Raw genomic sequence first — 25936 nt, forward strand, 5'->3', positions numbered from 1 at the left:
TTGGAGCTCAGTGCAGTCTATCATAGAAAAAGTGGAAAAAAGTATGAAAGCACATACTGCCTATGTTAGGCTGCCCCTCTAAACCTAGTAACCAGAAAAGAATGGTAAGAGGCAACAGTAAGTGAGTGATCAACACGTACAAATAAGCTGGATGAACTCCGCAGGTCGGGCAGTATCCGTGGAAACGAGCAGTCAACGTTTCGGGCCGAGACCCATCGGCAGGACTGAAGAAGGAGGGGGCAGGGGCCCTATAAAGAAGGTGGGGGGAGGGTGGAAGGTACCAGGTGAAAAACCGATCAGAGGAAAAGGATTGAGGGGTGGAGGAGGGGATAGGCAGGAGAGGTGAAGAAGGAATGTAAGGGGAAAGCACTATGCGTAGTAGAAGAAGGCAGAATCATGAGAGAGGTAATAGGCAGCTAGAAGAGGGGGCAGAGTGAAACTGGGATGGGGGAAAGGAGAGGGAGGGAATTACCGGAAGTTGGAGAATTCGATGTTCATGCCAAGGAGCTGGAGACTACCCAGACGGTATATGAGGTGTTGCTCCTCCAACCTGAGTTTGGCCTCATCGTGGCAATAGAGGAGGCTATGAATGGATATATCCGAATGGGAATGCGAAGCAGAATTGAAGTGGGTGAGTTGTCGAAGTCAGTGGCTACAACTGGAGATGGAGTTCATGGCTCTACAATCTCTAAGGCCCTGCACAAAAAAAGGTATTTATGGAAGAGTGGCAAGGAAAAAGCCCTGGCTTTTTTTTTAAAAGAAGCATGTTGTTTGCAAAGCGTCATTTAGAAAATACTTATAAAGATGAGCAAGATGAAGAAGGTCTTGTGGTCGGATGAGACTAGAGTAGAAGTTTTTGCCTCAACAGCTAAGTGGTTCATATTACATAAATCTAACGCTGTGCATCAGCCAGGTAACACTATCCCTACTATAAAGTATAGTGGATGTAGCATCATGTTATGGGGATGCTTTACAGCAGCAGGGACTGGATAGATGGTCAGGATTGATGAGAAGATGAATGCTGCTAAACAGCAGGAGATCCTGAATAAAAACCTGCTAACCTCTGCCAGAAAGCGTAAACTGGGAAGGAAGTTAATCTTTCCACAGGACAACGACCCAAAGTATTCTGCCAGAGCAATCATGGAGTAGTTTCAAATGAAGAAACTTGATCTTCTTGAGTGGCCCAATCAGAGTCCTGACTTTAACCCAATTGAATATTTTTGGCAAGACCTCAGGATTGCTGTCTACCACTGTTCCCCGAATAGCCTGGCACAGCTTGAGCTATTTTGCAAGGAAGAATGGGTAAATCTTGCTCCATTACATTGTGCAAAGCTAATAGAGTCTTAACAAAAAAAGCTACTGGTTGTAATAGCTGCAAAAGGTGGTTCAACTAAGTTCTGAGCAAAGGAGCATGAATACTGTACTTTTGAACTGCTGGTGTTTAAGATTGAATTTTTAATTTTTCGTGCTTTACAATTTTCTCTGGGGTTTTTTTGGTCTCTGCTGTGGGGAAAAAGGAGCATGTGATTAGCAAATACTTCTCAGTTACATTGTTCAAAATTTCTGGTCGTAATAGTCATTTATGTGGACAAAGAATTGGGGACTGAAAACTTTTTCAACACCACTACGGTGTTAATCAAGATAAGTTTTTTTTTGAGATAATGATGAGTTTATGAAAAGTTTTTGGGACTACAAGTCCCAAAAGGTAAATGGCAATCTGGGATCATGTTTCTCGTCAGTACTATGATGGAATGCACAGTGTGTGCCTGGGAGAAAACAAATTCAGTACTTGAATAGTAAGATTAATCTTTGCCCCAGTTTTTGCTATTCCAAGTGATAGTATATAGACAGTTACTAAAATTCAAACTTGCAATGTCACCAGTTATTTGATTTGCCTTAGAAAAAAGAATTTACTTAGACATTTCCAAAGCTATTGCTAGTGTTTTTATAGATTTATTGATTTTTTTTTTACAGATTTTCAATTCAAGTTGAAAACTTGATTGAATTGATTTTCATACTTTTCAGTATTCTCTTAAGTGCTTAAGGTTCAAGTGATGATGGTTGAACTATAGTCAGTATTGTTTATTTGAGAAGCAAAACTTGTCTGCAGCATACAATCTCTCAGTGGATGAATGGATCTTTTAGCAGCTTTGGTTGCAGAAAGATGACTTTGATAATGGAAGGAGGAAAAATATCACTCCATCAGTCTACTTAATGTTTCAAAATTTTAATGTAGATCTGGGAAGGGATCTACATTAACAAATAGCACTTTTATATAAAAATTGAATGCCTAATAATCAATATAATCACTGGCAAAGGATCCTCGATATCCATCATCAGCTAGGGTTCCCTACTCGTGCCAGCCTGACCTTTTAACAGGTGCATGTCAGTCCTGACACTCTCCCTATCTCACTTTGAAAAACCTCCTTGTTAGACATCCTTTACCTGATACTGACCTCTCCCAGTGAACCTTTGCAAGTTCTTGTCTAATCCCATCAAAATTACCTTTGGCTCAATTTTGGACTTCAACTTGTGAACAAGGCTTATCTTTCTCTGAAACAGTGCACTTAACGAATTCTGCCCCATTTGACTCCTTAGCACGTTGTCCTCCCAGTCAATACAAGGAAAATTAAAGCATCTACAATCTTAATTATTCTTACAGTTATAATCCCTATTATTCTTACGGTTATCTACAACCTCCCTGCAGATATGCTCTTTTAATTCCTGCTATTTGATCGATAGAAGTATTTCATTGCTTTCAATCTTGTATGGAATTCTAACTACCCAATTGTTTATTGAACTTCATATTGTAAAATACTCCATTTAAAGTAGCTTGTTCCATACTAATGAAGAAAATCATCTTATGAATTCATCCTCCACTCTATCACTGCTTTGCTTTTGCCAGTTTTAGTTGGTCTGAATGGAAAATGAAACAAATTTTGATGATGAATTTAGTCACTGAGATATCTTGATGGCTCTCAAGAAATTGGACTTCCATGAGCTGATTTGTGATTGTTTTATGCATTTTATACTTTTATGCATGTGTCTGATTTTGGATGTTAGTACCTTTACTTGAGGACTGGGAAAACTTGCAGTTAGTTTAGTTGTTAATTCTTAACCTTAAAACTCTGCCCCTCTCAGAGTTATGGTCAAAGTTCAGATCAAAAATCCTACATGGCTGCAGGGTTGTTTTTTTAAGAAACATTATGCTCGTAAAATGAGTTGGTTGAAACTTGAGATGCTGATTTGTACACAAAGTTATGCTTCTTGGTTTAGAACATCGAGACCAAAGTCATTATCTGGTCAGTTGGTTAGGTTATAAGAATGGCATTGTTCCTTCAAGCCATGACTTTTTGTTAATGATATCTGTTCTTGACTTTATTTTGCCTTTTGTGTAAAAATAAATAGAAATGATGCTGAATTATTGCTACACACAGCAAAATACTTAAAACTAGCAAAAGGCAGAACAAAGTAACTAATTATACAAAGAAGAAAATCTAGAAGGGAGGCTGTAGGGCAGAAACTATCTCTTTGACCTGAACATTGGCCATTTTTGCAGCAGTGATTTTACTAATCATATGAAAATGAACCTCATGTGACTAAATATCGTTACCTGTGTTTTTTTGGATGTTTCTAATTTTATGGAAGTGCGGCGGTAATCATTTATTATTATTATTCAAGCATTCTTCTGAGGAAAGCTTTTTCTTTGTGGTACTTAGTGAAGTTGATCTGAGGAATCCATGCTATATCTGAAATAATTAAATTTTGAAAGCACAATGGAGATCGTTACCCTTCATAGAAACCGTGTGTTATTGAACACTGTGAGCTCACTACTGCTGTCTTAAAAAGTACTTAAAAGCTGTCTTTTGTGTCCGGAATTTTTTTTTTATTGAAGTAAGGGTAAAATTTATTTTTAGAAATTAAATTGCAATTACAGTCGCTTTGCCGTGGAGTGATGGGGCCATTTTTGACTCAAAACTTAAAATTATTCTGGGCTTACTAAAATGCAATAGGAAGCATATTTACCAGTTTATAACCTACTTAAGTATAGCTTAGTACTTATGTATACCTTACTGCACACCGTATATTTGTGTGCTGCTGGATCCCTTAGAATTTTTAACCTTAAAGATATTTCAATTATTTCTTGTCAAATTTACCACACCATCCAGTTGATATCCAATTACTTGAAATTAGTGGGGAATATAATGGGGGAAATGGATTGTTTTCAGCTTACTGACCTGCAGCTGCTGAGCATATGGAGACCTATTACTGCTGGCTCTCGAAGCCATGGTTGTCTTCAATCTCATTGCACAGTGATTATTCCAATGCGCGGCAAAAAACGCTTGCTGGATCTCACACGGGATAGCATGGAAAACACAATTAACTCACTGCATTTTGCCAAGTCAATGAGCCCATCGAAAACAGACACAGGACGGTTAAACAATGCAGTTGAATTCAATATTTCATCAAACCTTGCTCAAACATTATCTCATACAAAATGTACTATGAATTGGTAGCTTTCATTTGGAAAAATTGGCAGTTTTTTAACTGTGTAGAACTACAACATCTTCATTTTCAATTTTTTTAACAATTGAACAAACTAAACAGAATATTTTGATTATATGTTAAGTTCTATGCTAATAAATGTCAGAAAAAAGCCATTCATATGATGTGCTTTTCTGTTGTCATAGTGTACTTGGTATAACACAGTTTAGTGAACTTCAGACTGGTAATGGGGCAGGGGAACAGTTACTCGCCTAGTCATTTTCTTCTTTATAATTTCTGCCAACAGAATTTGGTTTTCCAACAATAAAAGCAGCAAGTAACTCATTGAAGGACCAAACTGTTTATAAATAAAAATATGCTCACTGTTTGAATGTAAATTGTCAGAGCATTTTATTGTAATTGACTAGTGACTGAAAATAATTGGCCTGTGCCTGAGCCTAACTTCAAAGGGGGCTCTTCAATAGTCCTGAAATGTAATATATTTATTAGTCAAATATATGTTGCAATTAATATATAAACAGCAGCATTCATAACCTTGATCAATAATACATATTTTTCCCTAAGAGTAAATGTTGTTAGGCAAATGGTCAGTTAATTTTCAGAATTTCAAAAACATTACATAAATTTTACAAAGAAAATTGCATAAATATTTAGTTTAATATTCTTAAGTCCTAAAGATAACTTTATGCGGCACCCAAAGCTGAATTTTCTGAACTTTATTCTGGGTTTTGTCAATGTCCATAGTATTTTGGACAATATATTAATGAGAATGTATGACCTGCAAGATAGTTTTAATATCTTGTAGAATTTACTTTCCAGTACAATAAAAATAAGCATCTTTGACAGTTTTAAAGTTCTTGATCCTTCTGATATTTTAATCCACAGAATGCAAGATAATGATGTTAAAGTTAACAATCATGAAAGATCAAAACAGGTAAGTTGACTCTCAAAGATTAAAAGTCATGTTATCATTTCATAGATTACAAATGACATTACAAACTAAAAGAGTTATTATGTGTTCATTTCATGGTCTAACATTGGCCTTGGCTTAAGCATGTAAACTTCCTTCCACCTTATCGTATCGGGATCATTTAATATGGCACTCTCAACTACCCCTTTCTTCATCATAATCATAATCTTTTGTCTGTCATATTTCAAAGTGTGAAGAAATTAGCAGTTACCCAGACTATTACTCAGAAGCCAACAAAAACTGAAAAAGGCTAAGACATTCACCATCTCAGATCCTGGCATTGAGTCGGCAGTTGAGATTAATTTATAAGCAGGAACTGCGTGCAGTGAGTTGCCAAGTCTGCGCTCCGTGCCAGAGAAATGGGGAACCACTGTCTGAACCCCCCTAAAGTGAAATTTTGCTGGGCAGTGCTGAGGCAGTTTAAATGAAGTTTGATGAGCCTGCACAAGGAGGGAGTTCAAGCATTATCCAATTTGAAAGCATGAGTAAAATGTCCTGGAGCATGTGAATATCCAGCTTCTGTGTGGATTTACTCGATTTCTTAACTTGTGAAACTTCCAAATTTCCATGTCAACTCTCACAAATCCAACCTTGGTATAGGTTCCGATGACAGTTTCAGACAGATGCCATTTCATCCTTTAATGCTGTGTGCAGGACTCAACTGAGTGCTGGAGCTGGGAAAGTTAAGGAGAGAATTAAGATCTAATAGTGACTTGTGCTGTGCTGTCAACTTTCCATTGAAATTCAAAACAGGGCTGTTGACAACTTTACTCCTCCTTTCTCCCTCTCTTCCCTATCCTTTCTCCTTCCTACCAGATTTTGGAGAGGGTCCACAGGAGGCTTACAAGAATTATTCTGGGAATGAAAGAGTTAAAGTATAAGGAGCACTTGATGGCTCTGGGCCTGTAATTGCTGTAGTTTAGTAGAATTGTGGTGGGGATGGTCGATCTCATTGAAACCCATTGAACAGTGAAAGGCATATATGGAGTGAATGTGGAGAAGATGTTTCCAGTAGTGGGGGAGTCTAGACCAGAGGACATTGCCTCACAATAGAGGGACATACATTTAGAATGGAGGAACAGAAAGGAAGAATTTCCTTAGCCAGAGAGTGGTGAATCTGTGCAATTCATTACCACAGACAGCTGTGGAGGCCAAGTTATTGGGTATATTTAAAGCGGAGATTGATAGGTTCTTGATTTGTCAGGCCATCAGAGATTATGGGGAGAAGGCAGGAGACTAGGGTTGAGGGGAGATAATAAATCAGTCATGATGGATTTGCAGAAGAAACTTGATTGATCAAATGGCCTATTTCTGCTCTTCCCTCTCACCTCCCTCCCTTGATAGGAGAAGTCAATGTATCTGAATTTACATAACATAAGAACATAAGAGATAGGAGCAGGAGTAGGCCAATCGGCCCCTCAAGCCTGCTCCGCCATTCAACAAGATCATGGCTGATCCAATCTTAACTCTAGTTATCACCGAATCCCACAAGGCAACAGTGCCAACCAACAGGGCACCATGCCACCTATTTTATTTTATTATTCATCCCGCCCAAACCCATGTGATCACCCGGGGGAAAAAAAAACGATTTGCCAATTGAGGAGAAAAAATCTGGAAAATTCCTCTCCGACCCATCCAGGCTATCGAAAACTGGCCCAGGAGATCACATGGCTGATCTAAACCTAGCCTCGTGTCCACTTACCTGCTCACTCACCGTATCCCCTAATTTCAGAAACATTGAGCTCAGCACTACTGATTGGTGATGAATTTCTAGGTAGATGCATTCGGTACTTCAATTCATTTAATCATTAAGTATTGGCTGGCACATTGACACAGCCTCGGGTCTTCATTGTACAGAGTCAGCACATTCTCCCTGTAACGACATGGGTTTCATCTGGGCGCTCTTGTCTCCTCCCACATCCCAAAGATGGCAAATTGCCCCCAGTGTGAGGTAAGTGGTAGCATCTGGGAGAAGTTTATGAGAATAATGATTAACTCTTTGTAAGCTCGTTTATGGGCCTATAAATTGTTTTCAAAGTTCTTCAGCTGCAGCATGGGAATAGCGTGGCAAGGTTTATTAACCCCAGAGTTGAGAAATGGGTTCTAGGTCAGAGAAACCTGGTTAATAAGTTTTCTCTTTTAGTATTATTGATTTTACATTGCTGGAAAAGCATTAGTTTACTCGTTAGGGTCATGCATGCTATAAGATGCTGTGTCAGCATTTCATTCCCAGTTTAACAATGCAAAACTAACCAATGTAATCACTTATAGGTTATTCAACAGACGTGTCTCAACCTAAAATTTAATCTACTTGCCATTAGACATGCTATAATTGTTTACTAAATGAATCCCTTTGAATTTTGAGTATGACAGGGCTTTAAGTTGCAACTTGTGTGTGAACAGGTTTAAATAGATAGATAGATACTTTATTCATCCCCAAGGGGAAATTCAACATTTTTCCAGTGTCCCATACACTTATTGTAGCAAAACTAATTACATAAGTATTTAACTCAATATAAATATGATATGCATCTAAGATCACCCTCCCAAAAAGCATTAATAAATAGCTTTTAAAAAGTTCTTAAATAGTTTACTAAAGTGCATTGGGTGGTAACTTAAGCTCAGTCCTAACCCCGGCACTTTAACATGTCTTGCCCCTGGTGGTTGAATTGTAGAGCCGAATGGCGTTGGGGAGTAATGATCTCTTCATCCTGTCTGAGGAGCATTGCATTGACAGCAACCTGCCGCTGAAGCTGCTTCTCTGTCTCTGGATGGTGCTGTGCAGAGCATGTTCAGGGTTTTCCATGATAGACCGTAGCCTACTCAGCGCCCTCCGCTCTGCCATCGATGTCATACTCTCCAGTTCTGTGCCCACGACAGAGCCCGCCTTCCTTACCAGCTTATTAAGACTTGAGGCGACCCTCTTCTTAATGCTGCCTCCCCAGCACGCCACCACAAAGAAGAGGGCGCTCTCCACAACTGACCGATAGAACATCTTCAGCATCTCACTACAAACATTGAATGACGCCAGCCTTCTGAGGAAGTACAGTCGACTCTGTGCTTTCCTGCACAGGGCATCTGTGTTGGCAGTCCAGTCTAGCTTCTCGTCTAACGGCACTCCCAGATACTTGTATGTCTTAACCTGCTCCACACATTCTCCATTAATGATCACTGGCTCCATATGAGGCATTCTATGAGATATAGGGAGCAACACACACACACAATGCTCAAGGAACTCAGCAGGCCAGGCAGCATCTAGGAAAAGGGTACAGTCTGTACTCTGACCCTAGATACTGCCTGGCCTGCTGAGTTCCTCCAGCATTTTGTGTGTGTTGTATAGGATATAGGGAACCACATTCTCCAATGTCTTCATACCAAAATGTTTTGTGTTGGCGTGTGGCTAAGTGGTTAAGGCGTTCGTCTAGTTATCTGAAGGTCGCTAGTTCGAGCCTTGGCTGAGGCTTGTGCGTGTGTCCTTGAGCAAGGTACTTGCAATGACACTGGTGCCAAGCTGTATGGGTCCTAATACCCTTCCGTTGGACAACGTTGGTGGTGTGGAGAGGGGAGACTTGACTTGCAGCTTAGACAGCTGCCAGTCTTCCATTTTAAAAAAAAACCTTGCACAGTCTTGCGCCCTGGAAACTTTCCAAGGTGTAAATCTGTGGTCTATGGAGACTAATGGAGGCCTACACTACATACCAAAATGCTTTCTAGTAGGCAGTAGCATCCCATTCTCAACATCAATGTAGCGTCTGCAAATTCTTTCATACTGATATTTGCAGGGGCAAGGGCTCAGCTATTCAGGCAACACTGGTAGATGAAGATGAAGAAACAGAGCTGAAGTTCAAATAAAGGTAATCAAAACTGAAAGGGTTAAGGCTGGAGAGAACAGAAGGGGTGGTGAATGATGGCGTTTAAGACAGAACAAGATTAAATGACAATGTAAGACCAAAAATAAAACAGCAGAACTGATGATTATTTGAGATTGCTGCAATCAGTATTGAGCCACGGTAGCTCAGCAAATAGCGCAACAATTTATGGCTCGGGGCTATGGGGTTCAGAGTTCAATTCCACTGTCGTCTGAAAGGAGTTTGTACATTTCCTCCAGGTGCTCCAGTTTCCTCCTGCAGTCCAAAGATGTACTGGCTAGTAGGTTAACTGGTCATTGTAAATTGTCCTGTGATAAAGCTAGTGTTAAAGTAGGTGGGTTGCTGGGTGGCCCAGACCGTTGGGCCGGAAGGGCTGAGGTGTGTCTCTGAGTAAATAAGTAAATAGTACGGAGAATGCTACAGGCCTAGTTCGAAGATGAAGTGCTGCTCCTCGAGCTTTACTGGAATAGAACTAGATAGATAGATGAGGTCAGGTTGGGAGCAACCAGGAGAACTAATGTAGAAGGTGACTAGAACCTTGGGCCACATTTACATCTGGAGGTGACTGAGGATGCTGTGAATATTTTGCCAATAGTTAGGTGGAGGTCAGGGAAGAGGGCAACTAGGTTACAGAGACAAAAGCAATTGATTTTTTTTTGTCAAGAAATGGCTGCATCAGTGATTGAAATGACAGGAATTGTGAGACCACAGATGCTGGTAGAGAGCCAGAACATGGCCTTGAATAGCATTAGGAAAGCGCTGTATACGTAAGGGAGATTTAGAGTGAATAGGAAGTAAATTCACAGAAGAAAAACTCATTGAGGTTGATATGCAGATCAAAACACTTAAATAGAAAGTCTAGATCTGGAGGGAGGAAAGATGTATCTCAGAAAATCTTAGGGAGGTCCAGTTAGTGTGAGGTATGGAGAGAGCAATAGCATAACAAAGATTTTAAAGAAGGGGCAGAATTGTAATGCAGTAACAGTGTTTAATGCCCCAGAGGAATGGAGAGAGTAATTTGGGAAAGCGAATCACCTTGCGGACCGAGAAGAAAAGTGGTAGAAAGTACACGTTGGTGATGAACGTGGCAAGGCATTGTTATTAGTTATAAATAGAATGTTGTACTGCTGAGTATGATTTCAATTAAACATTTTACTTTGAAAATGTGCAAAAGACTAGTTGTGAGCTCCAAAAATCATTCAATGAATACATCTGCACCAAAGCAATGTATTTATTAATGACCTTTATCATAGTGATAAAGCCATAGCTAAACAAAGTAGCAATATCAAAGGTATAGATATAAAAAAAAGCATATTAGTTTGCAAAGCAACTCTTCAGTGTTGATGGTGGATCTGGGGAGTAGAATTAACTCTGCTAAAGAAAGGTGGAAATATCAAATTGTTGCAACTTGCCAATCAACTGCCTCTGATAACATGATTCATTTTCTGAAATTCAGACTGATATACTAACAGACAGACAAACATACTTTATTGATATCGAGGGAAATTGGGTTTCGTTACAGTCACACCAACCAAGAATAGTGTAGAAATATAGGAATATAAAACCATAAATAGTTAAATAATAATAAGTAAATCATGCCAAGTGGAAATAATTCCAGGACCAGCTTATTGGCTCAGGGTGACTGACACTCCGAGGGAGGAGTTGTAAAGCTTGATGGCCACAGGCAGGAATGACTTCCTATGACACTCAGTGTTGCATCTCGGTGGAATGAGTCTCTGGCTGAATGTACTCCTGTGCCTAACCAGTACATTATGGAGTGGATGGGAGACATTGTCCAAGATGGCATGCAACTTGGACAGCATCCTCTTTTCAGACACCACCGTCAGAGAGTCCAGTTCCACCCCCACAACATCACTGGCCTTACGAATGAGTTTGTTTTTTTGTTGTTTTTTTTTCCAGGTGTACCGCCCCAGTCAAACTCCCCACCTGCTACTGTCCCCAGAGCGGATTGCGCCCGGCCGTCCGGGCGCTTCCGACCAGAAACGAGAGCCCCTCGGGGCTTGCCTCCCCGCCTCACCGGGTAAGTGAAAAAATGATCAGAGTAGTGGTATCTCACCTCAAATGAGTTTGTTGATTCTGTTGGTGTCTGCTACCCTCAGCCTGCTGCCCCAGCACACAACAGCAAACATGATAGCACTGGCCACCGCAGACTCATAGAACATCCTCAGCATCGTCCGGCAGATGTTAAAGGACCTCAGTCTCCTCAGGAAGTAGAGATGGCTCTTGTAGACAGCCTCAGTGTTCTTTGACCAATCCAGTTTATTGTCAATTTGTATCCCCAGGTATTTGTAATCCTCCACCATGTCCACACTGACCCCTTGGATGGAAACAGGGGTCACCGGTGCCTTAGCCCTCCTCAGGTCCACCACCAGCTCCTTAGTCTTTTTCACATTAAGCTGCAGATGATTCTGCTCACACCATGTGACAAAGTTTCCCACTGTCGTCTTGTACTCAGCCTCATCTCCCTGCTGATGCATCCAACTATTTGATGCATCAGATGCATCCAAAAGTTTGTACTGATGATCAAGAAACTACTGGATTGATGTAACTCCCCATCTGTTTCTCTATTCTGCTTAAGGGAAGATATCTGCTTCCCTTGACTCACCTCACACCTGCGTACACCTCCAGATCCATGACAGTTTCATTGGCCCTCTCCTGAAGAGGCAGTAAATAAACAACTAAATAAGATTAGAAAATATATAATTATTATAATAAATTAGAAAAAATTGCCTTCAAATATAATCTGTAATTGATACTGATAATTTCTATTATTAAAATATCCACTGTAAAAACCATAAAATTAACCATGAAATTGGTTGCTAATTAAAATATTTGAAACTGTAACTACAAATATATTCTACATTTAGTTTTGTGGGAAGTTTCTTAAATATTGCAGAAACTAAATTAGAATAAAGATTGTATTCAGATGTCCTGGAATTTTATATAATGTAAATGAAATAAGTAGTGGAAAAATAGTGTGACAGTGTTCATGGAGTCATTATCCACTCAGAGTCATACTGTCTACTATGGGGGTAGTGGGGGACTACTTCACAGGATCAAAGTAAGCTGCAGCAAGTCGTAAAATTAGTCAGCTCCACCATGGGCACCAGCCTTTGTAGTATCCAGGATACCTTCAAGGAGCGGTGCCTGAAAAAGGCAGCATCGATCCTTAAGGATGCCCATCATCCAGGACTTGCCCTCTTCTCATTGCTCCCCTTGGGAAGGAGGTACATGCTCAATGATTCAGGAACAGCTTCTTCCCTCTGCTATATGATCTCTGAATGGACACTTGAACCCACGAACACTACCTCACTACCTCTTTATTTTTATTTTGTACTGCTTATTTAACTATTTTATTTATATTTTTTTTCATGACGTGTTCATGATATTAAATCTGATTCTGAAAAGTGGGAGTTTTCAGGTTCAATCAATCATATTTAGGTACACATAAATGTTCTCATTTGAACTGGCTAAAGAAACAATCTCTTGAAACAAACCTAACTGAAAGTTGGGCTATTTATTCAACGCAGGTTTGTTTTGCAGGAATGTTCTTTCTGTGACTGTGGCCATTGGGTTGATGTGACTTCATTGCCCGCAAAGTGAGTTCATACCCAACTGCCAAACCTTTCCTAAATAGATCATTGTGTTCATCTGTAATTTGTTCCTTTAGTTTAGCAGCTCAATGCACTTCCAAATCCAGCTGGTTTAATAGCTGTTAACTACTTCGTGCTTCTGGCTACATTCCTCTCATACTTCGTAATGTGTCAAAAGGGTAAATTTTAAAGTAACGTTCTTGCGCAAGCTCAAGATTAAGAAAACAATCTTTGTGTCCTTTCATTTACTTATTCACAGACTACAGATAATGATGAACTGTTCTTGTGAAACAAGGGAGGAACAAACATCTTCCTATTGGTTCATAAAAAAATAAGAATGTATTGTTTCCACACTATTGTCCAGTTCAAAATTTCAATGCCTTTTATAACATTTTAAATATGAATGCTGTAATTCTGCTGAATTAATACCATTAATGTTAACAATTTATTATATCACAGAGGTTTCCAACTGCATGTGATGCACTTTCTGCAGATCTCACTGTTAACAATTTACAATCTGTTGCTCTATCTTTCTACTTCGACTAAACCAACCTGCGGAAAGACACGGATGATTTTCAGATATGGGCTGCATGCACACGGACACTGATCATCTCCACCTAGAAAGATTCTGCTTGACTCACTTTGACATTTTGGTTGCAGTATTTTTGCTGACCAGTCACTCTTCCATCCCTTCCTCCCTCATACTAAAATCCTGAGGTTTTCAATTGATCAGAAACTCCACAACATTTGTCAAAAAATTCTCAAAATGGCTACAGGAGCATGCTAGTTACTGAGAAGCTGGCAGCAGTAACTCTTCACCTCACCAAAATCTTACCATCATTTATAAAACGCAAGTTAGATAGAATGCTCCGTAGTTCCCTAGGTGAGTGTGGTGCCAACAGCACTCAGGAAAATCAGCATAATCTCTAAACGGTTTCCTTTTGCGGTTTTACTTATTTTTTAAAAAAAAAATGCTGTTCCTGGCCTTTTTTGTCATGTCAGAAAAAGATAAACTACCATTTTGCTCACAGCTTCACAAAGAGGCAGATTAAAGTTGACAAATGATTTTGATTATTGTTACAGTAATGGGAGAAAAAGCAATTTGCTTTTTCGTACATTAACCACCTTTCACTGGGTACACATTTTTAAAAAAAAATGTCATTACATATGAAAGGGACAGGATTAAAGTCAACTGTATTGTTCAAATACTCCGAATGGAATATTCAAATATATCATGTGCGTCATTGTAAGAATACCTGCTCAGGTGAGACATTAGAACACAGCTGCTTTACAGCAAACTGCACCCCAGGGTGAGGCATTATTTTCAGGAGAAGAAATTAAAACGTTGAGAGTGAGAAAATTAACAGAGCAATGCCAAGTGTCTAAAATCAATGTATTTATGGTTGAAGTGCTAGAACGTAATATTCAAAGAAGGAGAATTTGCTTGAACTAATATTCATTGGCATTTACAACAGAGGATCTGGTTCACTTGTCCTCTGTTCACTTAATTCTGGCCTGAGACGGTACAAAACTACTGATTGTTGTGAGCAGTCAAACTGGTGAGCATGCAACAGCTCTTATGTAATCATTATTGATGTTGTAAATCTTCATCTAACCCACATTTAGTACCTAGTATTCGTTAATGCAGCAGAATATTAAAATTAGTGGAAGTAACTTAAAGGGATATGGTAAAATATAATGTATTGTGCTGAGAAGGGACAATGGGCCAAGTTCAGGCTTGAATTTGAGTTTTCCAATACAGTTTGTATTATATTTTCAGAATATAAATGTTATGTTTTGTAACTCCAAAATCTAATCGAAAGTAAAACACAGAGCCGGAGGTAAAGTGTCTACTTAGTTCTTAGTTTAGTGAGGCGCTCACGTACGACATGGTGATGTAATAATGTATGCCATTCACATACTTCATACATATAACCTGTAATGAATTATATAAGCAATAATGGTTGCTTAATCAAACAAGGTATTTACAATATTACTCAAATGTCACTGAAATATTAAATATACAATACCCCTCCCTGCTTAGCTATAATAACCAACTCAATATAAAATGCATCTCAACATATACATACACACACATATATACATTATACCATATACATACACATATAATGTTTTCAGGTGTATAGATCAATGGGATCGCTTATGGGGAAGGTATGACTTGTAGAAAAGGAACTGGCTACACTGAGCCTGAGGAGGACCAATACCCTGGTTTGCTAGAGCTGTTGCAGAGGATGTAATCTAATTTAGCAGGGGTATGGGAACTGGAGTGATAGGGCTGAGGAGAGGGCTATTGATTTACAAGCAGAGGTACTGTATAGTGACACCATCAGGAAGGACAGGCAGATGATAGGGCAACATTGCAGTTAGTGGGATGAGTTGCAGTGTAAAAGGGGAACACAGTTGAAAAGGATGACAATTACAGGACTGAAGGTGTTATATTTGAATGCACACAGTAAGGTAGACTAACTTGTAGCACAGTTAGAGAAGGGCAGGTATGACATTGTGGTATCACAGAGTCATGGCTGAAAGACAATTGTAGTTGGGATCTTAATATCAAAGGATACACAGTCTAGTAAAAGGACGGGCAAGTAGACAGAGGAGGAGGAGTGGCTCTGCAGCATTTAAGGGATTGGTGAGGCCTCGTTTGGAGTCTTGCGAGCAGTTCTGGGCCCCTGATTTGTGAAAGGATGTGTTGAAATTGGAGAGGGTTCAAAGGTGGTTCACAAGAATTATTTTGCTCTGGTCAAACATTACTGCATTATTAAATACACGCACTCTTCCCTGTTTAGCTATAAATTCCAGCTCAATATAAAATGCATGTATATACTACTATATACAGTTCTTACAAAAGTCTTAGGCACAGATATATAGCTAGAGTGCCTAAGACTTTTGCACAGTACTGTATTTGTTAATGTGGAGTGAAGAGCAGGCTTGTTAATTTGGCGGGAGCAAAGGACTTTGGGAATGGTGAGGTTAGAGTGCTGCAGGACGAATGTGGGATCAGTGGTGGAGAAGGAAGATCGGGGTGGGGTGTGGTGCGACACGCCCAGCTCTGAGACACCAGGCAAGGTCATTGATCGTTACAGAATGTCTCGGTGGTGCTTCCCCCTCTCTCCCCTCTCCCTTCCCCTTTTCTCTACCATGATTCCCCTCTCCCTGTATCTCTCCCTCTCTCAGTCCACATCAGAGACCCATATCAGAATCAGGTTTATTATCACTCACAGGTAATTATGATTTTGTTTTTCCGACAGCAATACAGTGCACTACATAAAATTACTACAGTGTGGTTCAAGTGTCCTAGGCACCCTAGCTATAGACATGTGGCTAAGACTTCTGCACAGCACTGGGGACATCCACAACAGTAAATCTTGAAAGGTCCCATTCAGGCCGAAAGATTTAATCGCTGTGGAGGATTTCTTACTCTTGTGGGATAACATCTTTCCTGACAAGGGAGGTCACTCTGCTGGGCAGGTGAGACTTGTGGCTGTGAAACAATCTCAGGTTCTGGGGCCTCCTCCGTGGTGGTTGAAGGAATTGACTCTGGGACTGTAGGAAGCATTTCTGACTGCTCTGGAGTCCTCTCTTCTCTAACAATTGACGCTGCTCTCTTCAACTGATTTATGTGCCGTCTCCAGATGACATCAGACACAGTCTCCACTGAGTAGGAGAGTGGTCCAGTTCTGTCTTTAATCGCTCCAAGTAGCCATTTTTAATCACCTCTCTTGTCCCTTGCCAGGACTGCTTATCCAGGAGTGAAACACCAGGCTTCTTGTTTGAGAAGCCCTCAACTTGTCTCAGCAGATTGTCCTGTATACTTCTGAGATTGAGTTTGACGAGATCCGAACATGAGCACAAGCGATGACCAAGGAACAGCAAACCTGGTGAGTGGTTGGTTGTGGAGTGTGCCACATTGTGACATGCAAGGAGGAGATTGGCAGACTTCTGATTTCCTGCTGACATTGCCAGCAGTGTGATCTTTAGACTCTGGACAAACCTTTCTGCCAGGCCATTTGTAGCTGGGTGGTACGGTGCAGACCTAACATGCCTTATTTCATTCATTTCCAGGAAAGACCATAAGATTTAGGAGCAGAGTTAGGCCATTTGGCCCTTTGAGTCCACTTTGCTATTTCATCATGGCTGATCCAATTTTCCTCTCAGCCCCAGTCTCCTGCCCTCTGCCCGTATCCCTTCATGCCCTGACCAACCAACAACCTGTCAACCTCTTCCTTAAGTATACATAAAGACTTGGCCTCCACAGCTGCCTGTGGTGACAAATTACACAGATTCACCACTTGCTGGCTAAAGAAATTCCTCTTCATCTCCGCTCTAAAAGGATGTCCCTCTATTCTGAGGCTGTGTCCTCTGGTGTTAGACCCTCCCACCATAGAAAACATTCTCTCTACTTCCACTCTATCAAGGCCTTTCACCATTCAATAGGTTTTTATGAGGTCACCTTCTCATTCTTTTGACTTGCAGTGAATACAGGCACAGAGCCATCAAACACTCTTCATTTGACACACCGTTTAATCCTGTAATCACTTTTGTGAACCTCCTTTGAACCCTCTCCAGTATCAGCACATCCTTTTGAAGAAAAGGGGCCCAAACCAGCTGACAGTATTCCAAGTGAATCCTCACCAGTGCTTTATAAAGTTTCACTATTACATCCTTGCTTTATATTCTAGCCCTGTTCAACAATAAATTGTGATCCATTGTCACTGGAACCCCGGTCCTTGAGAAGAGACTTCTCAACACATCACCAGTGTGCCAGGCTGCAGTGGAGGCTCTTGGGAACATGAATGGTCCAGCAAAATCCACATATCCTCTGTCCTTGCAATGCAGGTCCTTCCCAACAAAGGAGAAGCGCTGGTCTTGGCATCTTCCGAATGTGTTGGCATCCTGAACAGCGCATGTCAAGTTGCTCCATCTGCTGATCTACCCCAGGCCACCAGACTAAGCTTTGAGCCAGTGCACTGATTTTAATCATGCCTAAATGACTTGGTAGGTACCAGCTCCTCCATTGCTTTATCTCTCAGCTTGGATGGTACAGCAACTCTCAATCCCCACATAAGGCAACCTCATTCAAGGGCAACTTCATCCTGATGCCAGTAAAAATAAGGGGAACTGGAATTTGTTCTGCACAGTCCAACTACTGTACTTTGTTGTGTTTATAGAGACAGTATGGAGTCTCTTCTGGTTTCCCTTTGAAGCATTTCTGCTGTAATAGGGAGACGTGATTTGAATTGGGGAGAATATGTCAGGAGGAGGTATTCTCCATGCTGGGCAGAAGGTACTGATCTACTTCAGTACTGGGATGATAGTAACCTTAAAATCACCACAGATCCTGACAGACCCATTCTTCCTGGCTAGTGGAACAACTGACATTGTCCATGGGCTCCACTCAACCTTCAAAAGACTTCCACCAGCCTCCATGCGATCCAAGCACTGACTACTTGTACACTCAGACCCCGCTTAACGCTGAGGATCCATTCCTCGGAGGTGGAGCACTATGTAAATCAGTGCTATGTTGGGTCATTATAACATTAAGTAAATGGACAGTGTGCCTGATTTTAAAAACATCAAACCCAAAATACATGATATATTGTTTTATGTAAACACAGTAACTCATGGAGAAACAAACACACGAATAGGTCTAACCTGTACATCAATGGTGCAGCAATATGTCACAGCAGCAGCGGAGGAGATCAGGTGGTGGTTAATCTTAGAGGAGGGACTAGGCTGTGGGTCATCCTCTCACTTTGGCTTCTTCTTCAAATATGCATCAAGGTTTGACTGCCCTTTCTTAAGTTTCCTCTCATGAAGCAGTCCTCGGTAGCAGGAAATCATGTCGCGATCACCTCTCTTTGCCTTATTGCTTTGCTCCCAGTCAGGGCCATTATCGATGAACTGGTCCACAATTTGTGTGATCGTGCTGATGCTACTGCTGATGAATTTTGAGGTGAGGTTTCTTGCTGGTGTTTCCTCTTCTCCATCCGTGTCTTCAGATTCACCTGGGATGCTTTGCCCTGCCAATTCCCAAAGCTCTTCATTATTAAGGCTCTCATGAGAATGCAGTAGCTCTTCAACATCGCCATCATTAACATCTTCTAATCCCACATCATCGGGCAGTTCAACGATGTTTTGGATGACTGGTTCTGCCTGAAATCCTAGGATGTTGTTGCATGCTTCTGGCCTTAGCTTCTTCCACACTCCGTTCATGCAGTTAGAGGTTACTTCATCCCAGGCTGCTCTGATATTGTCCACAGCTTTCATGATGTTGTAATTTTTTCCAAAATTTCCTGATGGATTGTTTGTCTTGATCTTTTGTTTCCTCCACAAGTCGCTTGAATGTGTGATAAAGGCTTTAAAATTCACTATTACTCCTCGATCCGTTGGTTGGAGTAATGAAGTTGTGTTGGGTGGAAAGCAAGCCAGTTCCACAGGATGCAGCGCTGACGCATGCCAGGGTTCTCTGGGTGGCCTGGAGCATCATCAAGCACCAATAATGCTTTAGGTTCAAGGTCATGTTCCTCACAATACCACTTCACTGCTGGACAAAAATGTGAAACAATACAATTTTGGAAAACATCAATCATCACCCAGGTTTTCTTGTTTGATTTCCAAATCACCAGTAGACTTGACTTTATATTGCTCATGTTTCAGAGTGATAGGCAATCATAGGCTTTAACCTAAAGTCGCCTTTAGCATTGCCTCCTAGCAAGAGAATTAACCGGCCCTTTGTAGCCTTTTACCCAGATGCATGTTTCTCTTCTCAGGAGATGTAAGTATGAGAAGGCATCCTTTTCCAAAATAGGCCCATTTCTTCCACATTGAAGACCAGCTTGGGAGGATAATCATTCTTTTTGATTATGGCTTTCAATGCTGCAGGAAAACCTGGGCCTCCTTGCTGTCTGCACGAGCCACTTCACTAGAGATATGTAGCCTGTGGAGGTTATTGTGCTGTTTAAATCAATCAAACCAACCCCTGCTGGCTGTGAACCTTACTGACATACCTTCCTCTTCTTCCTGAATATGATTGAAGATGCTCCTTGCCTTTTCCATTAATATCAGCTGGCTTCGGAGCATGTTTCGTTCTGTTTGGTTGTCCACCCATATATTTAGTCTATTTTCTATTTTTTCAAGCAAATGACTCCTTGCACAAGTCACCTTCATTGACGATAACTTTAAGACTGTCGTTGCAGAAGCTTTTTTCCTTGTCTGCATTTTTTTTTGCAATTGTTCTGATCATCAATGTAGACAATTTCAAAGAGGCAACAACATCAACCTGATGCTCACCAGCTTCCCAACCTCACTGGAAGGTGTAGGCTATCTTCGAGACTTTATGGGTGAAAAAATGGAATAAATTGACAAGGGAGCAAGAATGTTTGCACACTCAGGAGGCAGAGCGTGAACTTATATGTGATTGGCTGTGAGTGGCTCAGAACGTTTGTAAAGCACTCTTATTGGCTGATGAATGTTTACTGTAATGGCAGCTGCTCTTAAGAAGTTGTAAGTGTTGTTTAGAATGAAATTTTGTCATTTAAAACATTTTCAACAAAAAATTGAATAACTATGTTGAAACGAATCAGCGCTACATGGGGTACTTTTATGCGGGGTTTGAGTGTAAAAAGAATTGGGCTTTGTAAAATGCAAACACAAGGAAATCTGCAGATGCTGGAAATTCAAGCAACACGCACAAATGCTGGTGGAACGCAGCAGATCAGACATCATCTATACGAAGAAGTACAGTCAACGTTTTGGGCCGAGACCCTTTGTCAGTACTCCTTTGTTGGTCTCGGCCCGAAACGTCGACTGTACTTCTTCCTATAGATGCTGCCCAGCCTGTTGTGTTCCACCAGCATTTTGTGTGTGTTGCTGGGCTTTGTAAAACATGGGTGTAACATTTTCATTTCATTTAACACTACTTTATCCTTGATATGTTTGCAATTTCCCTTGCCATTCTTGAACACTGTTGTGGCATCATCCAGTACCTTTCTTAATTCACTTTCAATTGACTCTATTGCAGGGGATGTGGCATGCAAATGGAGGATGGATCTCCTCCACTTGTAGTAGTCTCAGCCAATCATGGCCCCACAATGCTGAACCTCCTGTTTTTACCACATAGAAGCCCAATACACCTTGTTGGTTGTTGTATTTCACTATTATGAATGTCATTCCCTTGGGAGTTATCTTTTCTTCACTGCAGGCTTCAGTTCAGTATCTTTGAAAAACTGTTCAAACTCATTTTGTAGAATAACTGAAAAAGCTGAGCCAGTGTCCAATTTCATTTTGATTAATTTGCAGTTTACTTCTGGTGTAAGCCATTTTATTTGTGTTTTGTTGGTTTTCACATTGTAAAGCTCAATGCTACTCGGTCCCGTGTCACTCATCATTATCAGATTTTTCTTCAACAGCATGCAGATTATTGTTACTTTTGAAACTGCAACTTGACTTTTTTATCTTTTTCTCCTCCCTGTACAGCCCATTTATTTTTGTCTGCCCGTCGTGCTCCTTGTATGTGTCCTAATCTTGTTGTATTTTCTGCAAGTTTCACCTTCATTCCTGCATTGTTCTGGTGAATGTGAGCTCCTGCCACAATAATAACAGTTTGTTTGGCCTGGCAGACCTCTGTTTGGACGTTGCAATTTTGTTCACACTCAATTTCATTCCTGATTGCAACTCAACTGGATCTTTGGCTGCTCTTTCCATTGATATAGTAATTTCAACTGTTCTTTAAAATGTGAGTTGCGTTTCGATTAGGAGCTATTTTTGAATGCTTTCTTGTAAGATTTCACGATGGTCGCATAATGGTTAGTTCAATGCCTTACAGTACAGATGATCCAAGCTCATTTCCAGTTGCTGCCGGTAAGGAGTTTATTCCCTGTGACTCTGTGGGTTCCATCTGGGTGCTCCGGTTTCCTCCCTCTGTCCAAACACGTACCATTTGTTAGGTGAATTGGTCATTGAAAATTACCCGATGATTAGGCTAAGATTAAGCTGGGGCAATTGCTGGGTGGCATGGCTCGAAGGGCCAGAAGGTCCTATTCCACACTGTATCTCAATAAGTATATAAAATGAAAAACTAAACAATCTCCCAGTGCATCGGTAAGCCCATCACAGAACTGACAATGCTCAGGCAATCTCTTCAATTCAGCCATATAAGCTGAAATTCTCTCCCCTTACTTTTGATTCCACTTATGAAACCTAAAGCGTTCTGCAAGCAACCATGTTTTTGGTTCTAAATGTTCCTGCATTACGTTTATGAATACAGCAAAGCTCATTTCAGCTGGTTTGGTGGAGGCAGTTAAATCTCTAAGCAAACTGTATTCTTTTGTACCAACACACACAAAATGCTGGTGGAACGCAGCAGGCCAGGCAGCATCTATAGAAAGAAGCACTGTCGACATTTCGGGCCGAGACCCTTTGTCAGGACTAACTGAAAGGAAAGATAGTAAGAGATTTGAAAGAAGGAGGGGGAGGGGGAAATGCAAAATGATAGGAGAAGACCGGAGGGGGTGGGGTGAAGCTAAGAGTTGGAAAGGTGATTGGCGAAAGTGATACAGAGCTGGAGAAGGGAAAGAATCATGGGATGGGAGGCCTAGGGAGAAAGAAAAGGGGAGGGGAGCACCAGAGGGAGATGGAGAACAGGCAGAGTGATGGGCAGAGAGAGAACAAAAAGGGGAGGGGGGAAAAATAAATACATCAGGGATGGGGTAAGAAGGGGAGGAGGGGCAGTAACAGAAGTTAGAGAAGTCAATGTTCATGACATCAGGTTGGAGGCTACCCAGCCGGTATATAAGGTGTTGTTCCTCCAGCCTGAGTGTGGCTTCATCTTGACAGTAGAGGAGGCCATGGATAGACATATCAGAATGGGATGTGGAATTAAAATGTGTGGCCACTGGGAGATCCTGCTTTCTCTGGTGGACAGAGCGTAGGTGTTCAGCGAAATGGTCTCCCAGTCTGCGTCGGGTCTCACCAATATATAAAAGGCCACACCGGGAGCACTGGACAAAGTATACCACACAAGCTGACTCACAGTTGAAGTGTTGCCTCACCTGGAAGGACTGTCTGGGACCCTGAATGGTGGTGAGGGAGGAAGTGTAAGGGCAGGTGTGGCACTAGTTCTACTTACAAGGATGAGTGCCAGGAGGGAGATCGTTGGGAAGGGATGGGTGGGACGAATGGACAAGGGAGTCGTGTAGGGAGCGATCCCTTCGAAAAGCAGAAAGAGGGAAAGGGGGGAGGGAAAGATGTGCTTGGTAGTGGGATCCCGTTGGAGGTGGCGGAAGTTACGGAGAATTATACATTGGACAGCGAAACTCTCTCTTGCTGCTCCCCATCTATAATTTCTTCGGCCCTTTAACTTTTCGATCATATTTTGACCTGAAGAAGTTTAAATCTTCTTTTCGACGGGAGTTCAGTGAAACCCTCTTTCACTGCTCCCCATCTATAATTTCTTTGCCCCTTCAACTTTTCGATCATATTTTGACAAGGTCTCGGCCTGAACGTCGACAGTGCAGCATTTTGTGTGTATTGCTTGAATTTCCAGCATCTGCAGATTTCCTCGTGTTTTCTTTTCTACCTATTGCACTCAACAACACTGGCACTCAGTTTTCATTGGCTTTAAAATACTGCTCAATTTGTTCAGTATACTTCATCCAGTTATCTGTTGTGCAATCAGACAACTATCTTTCTGATGTAGCCAGCTATTTCTGCTTTCTTACAAAAAATATTATTATTATCTCCCAGTATTCACTGTTTATGAACCTGTGGCTTGTTAATTTCATCTGTTTTCTGGCTTCTTAAAAACTCAGAAGTCTTTATCCCCTTGCAAAGAAAAACATACTGGCTTTTTAAAAAATGAACGCTTCTCTCTTTCCTTCTGAAGAAAAATGTGTTGTGCTTCAACAGGTAGGGGAGTAGTCTTGGGTTCATTTTAAAACTTCCTTATTGTCACTGTTATGTTTTGTGACTCCAAAAACTGATCGATAGAAAAATACGGAACCAGGAATAACATGTCTACTTTGTTCTTATTTTAATGAGTTGCGCACATATGACATGATGTAATGATGTGTGCCATTCACATACTTTGTACATGTAACCCACAGTGAATAATGCAAACAACAAAGAATGCTTAATCAAACATATTTGCAATATTACTCAGATATTACTGAAATATTAAATAAACACCAATAAATTAATCAGCTGCATTCATACTTGTGTTCAAAAGCTGCATTTGGATTCTTATTACAGGTTTTTTTAAAACGCAAAAGGAATCACAACACAAGCATAATTGCCTCAAAAAGCATATGGTCTGCTCTTAGAGCACCGTGCGATGTACAGCATATGCTAATTTCAATTTGTTATATTCTGTACACTGAAATCTGCTGCTTTTGCTACTAATTGCTTTTACTCAACAAGGGACAGCATAGCTGATGCACCTCTTGGGAACTCGAAGTTGATGAATGATTGCATCTGGCAGCCAATAGGATTGGTTACATTTAATAAACTGTTTAGAACAGAAGAATTTCATGAATGATAAATGACCTGTACGCAGATAAATGAACTTGGCAGTAATTGTTTGCACAACCTGTTCCAGCTGAGACAAGCCGTTTTGTTACGTGACAGATGAGGGAGTGAAATTGAACAATTTATATGACCTACTATGTATAGTTTCTCTGACATCAATTTGTGGCAAAATGAAGTGCTTCATCTTTGTGACTTATCACTGTTTAGCAGGATGGATAACCTAGTGCAACTGTTTCTTTTATTATTTTAATATATTTAGACAGCAGTTTCTACAAGATTAATGAGTTGGGTATATATTGAGTATTTGTGTTTATAGCATAAACTATAGAGTTCACACTAAATTAAGAAACATTAAAATGAAACAGTTTCTTTTAATAGATAACTTGGGGTTTTTGACACATCCTCACCACTGAGCACATCAACAAGAGGCACTACCAAAAGCAGGTAGCGTTCGTCAACAAGGACCCCCACCCACCACCACCTAAGCCATACTCCCTCCTCACTGCCGCCATTGGGAAGGAGGTCCACACCACCACCAGGTTCAGGAACAGGTATTACCCTTCAACGATCAGGCTCCTGAACCAGTGTGGATAACTTCACTCACCCCAACACTGAACTGATTCCGCAGCCTATAGACTCACGTTCAAGGACCCTACAACTCATGTTCTCAGTATTATCTACTTTGTAATTGCACTGTTTGTCTTCTTTTGCACATAGGTTGTTTGTCCGTCTTCATTGTGCCGTTTTTCATTGATTCTATTGTGTTTCTTTGTTCTACTGTGATTTCCTGCAAGAAAATTAATCTCCAGAGTAGCATATGGTAACATATACATCCTTTGATAATAAATTTACTTTGAACTTTGATCAGGGATCTAAATAGCCCTTCAAACTGAAACTGTGTTTCACTTACTCCTATTCTGACCTGGTTCACAATGGGACTGCCCTACAACGAAGAACCCTAGCCTGAACCAGGCAACCATTTTGCAGCGTATATGTGTTCTGTCTCCAACTTCTGGTTGCATGTCATTTTCCTTCTCCTTCCCACTCCCACACCTGCTTTTCTGTCCTTGGTCTTTTCCATTGCTTCCAAGAGGCTAAACACAAACTGGAAGGAAAAAGTTTTACATCGATTCCTTACATTCCTATAGTATGAACATTGAGTTTTCTAGTCTTAGGTAACCCATACCCTTTGTGTTCTTGTCCCCCACATGCTCACATGTCCATCTAGTTTTCTCCTCTTGTTCATTTTTCCAATCCAGTCCCACAAACCTTGGTTACATCTGCCCAACTGGTTCCACCCGTCATCTACCAGCCTTGTACTGCTTATACTGTACTCACAATCTTGCTGCTTTCCTCTCAAGCCAGATGAAATGTTCATCTCTTGCCTGCAGAAATGCCTCTTGGCCCATTGAGTTCTTTCAGTGATCTGT

At 40.8% G+C, this 25936-nt stretch overlaps 2 long non-coding RNA genes across 5 annotated transcripts in view; one reads left to right on the forward strand and one right to left on the reverse strand.

Annotated features, from left to right (window-relative positions):
• Positions 1-5207: 5207 nt before the first annotated feature.
• LOC132391376 (uncharacterized) overlaps positions 5208-25936 on the reverse strand; it is a 52870-nt gene continuing 32141 nt past the window's right edge. The window contains exons 1-3 of one of the 3 annotated variants that reach the window (XR_009511188.1): positions 13601-14026; positions 11423-12044; positions 5208-6150 (exon numbers count right to left, since the gene is read on the reverse strand). This is a non-coding gene — a long non-coding RNA (uncharacterized LOC132391376). Of the gene's footprint in view, positions 6151-11422; positions 12045-13600; positions 14027-25936 lie in introns of those variants that run through there. The other 2 variants (XR_009511187.1, XR_009511186.1) reach the window with 2 other exon arrangements.
• LOC132391377 (uncharacterized) overlaps positions 14142-25936 on the forward strand; it is a 35785-nt gene continuing 23990 nt past the window's right edge. Inside the window, exons 1-3 of one of the 2 annotated variants that reach the window (XR_009511190.1) lie at positions 14142-14518; positions 16717-16861; positions 17820-17978. This is a non-coding gene — a long non-coding RNA (uncharacterized LOC132391377). Of the gene's footprint in view, positions 14519-16716; positions 16862-17819; positions 22430-25936 lie in introns of those variants that run through there. The other variant, XR_009511189.1, reaches the window with a different exon arrangement.

Source organism: Hypanus sabinus, chromosome 3 (assembly GCF_030144855.1).
Source record: "Hypanus sabinus isolate sHypSab1 chromosome 3, sHypSab1.hap1, whole genome shotgun sequence".
Classification (NCBI taxonomy): Eukaryota; Metazoa; Chordata; class Chondrichthyes; order Myliobatiformes; family Dasyatidae; genus Hypanus; species Hypanus sabinus.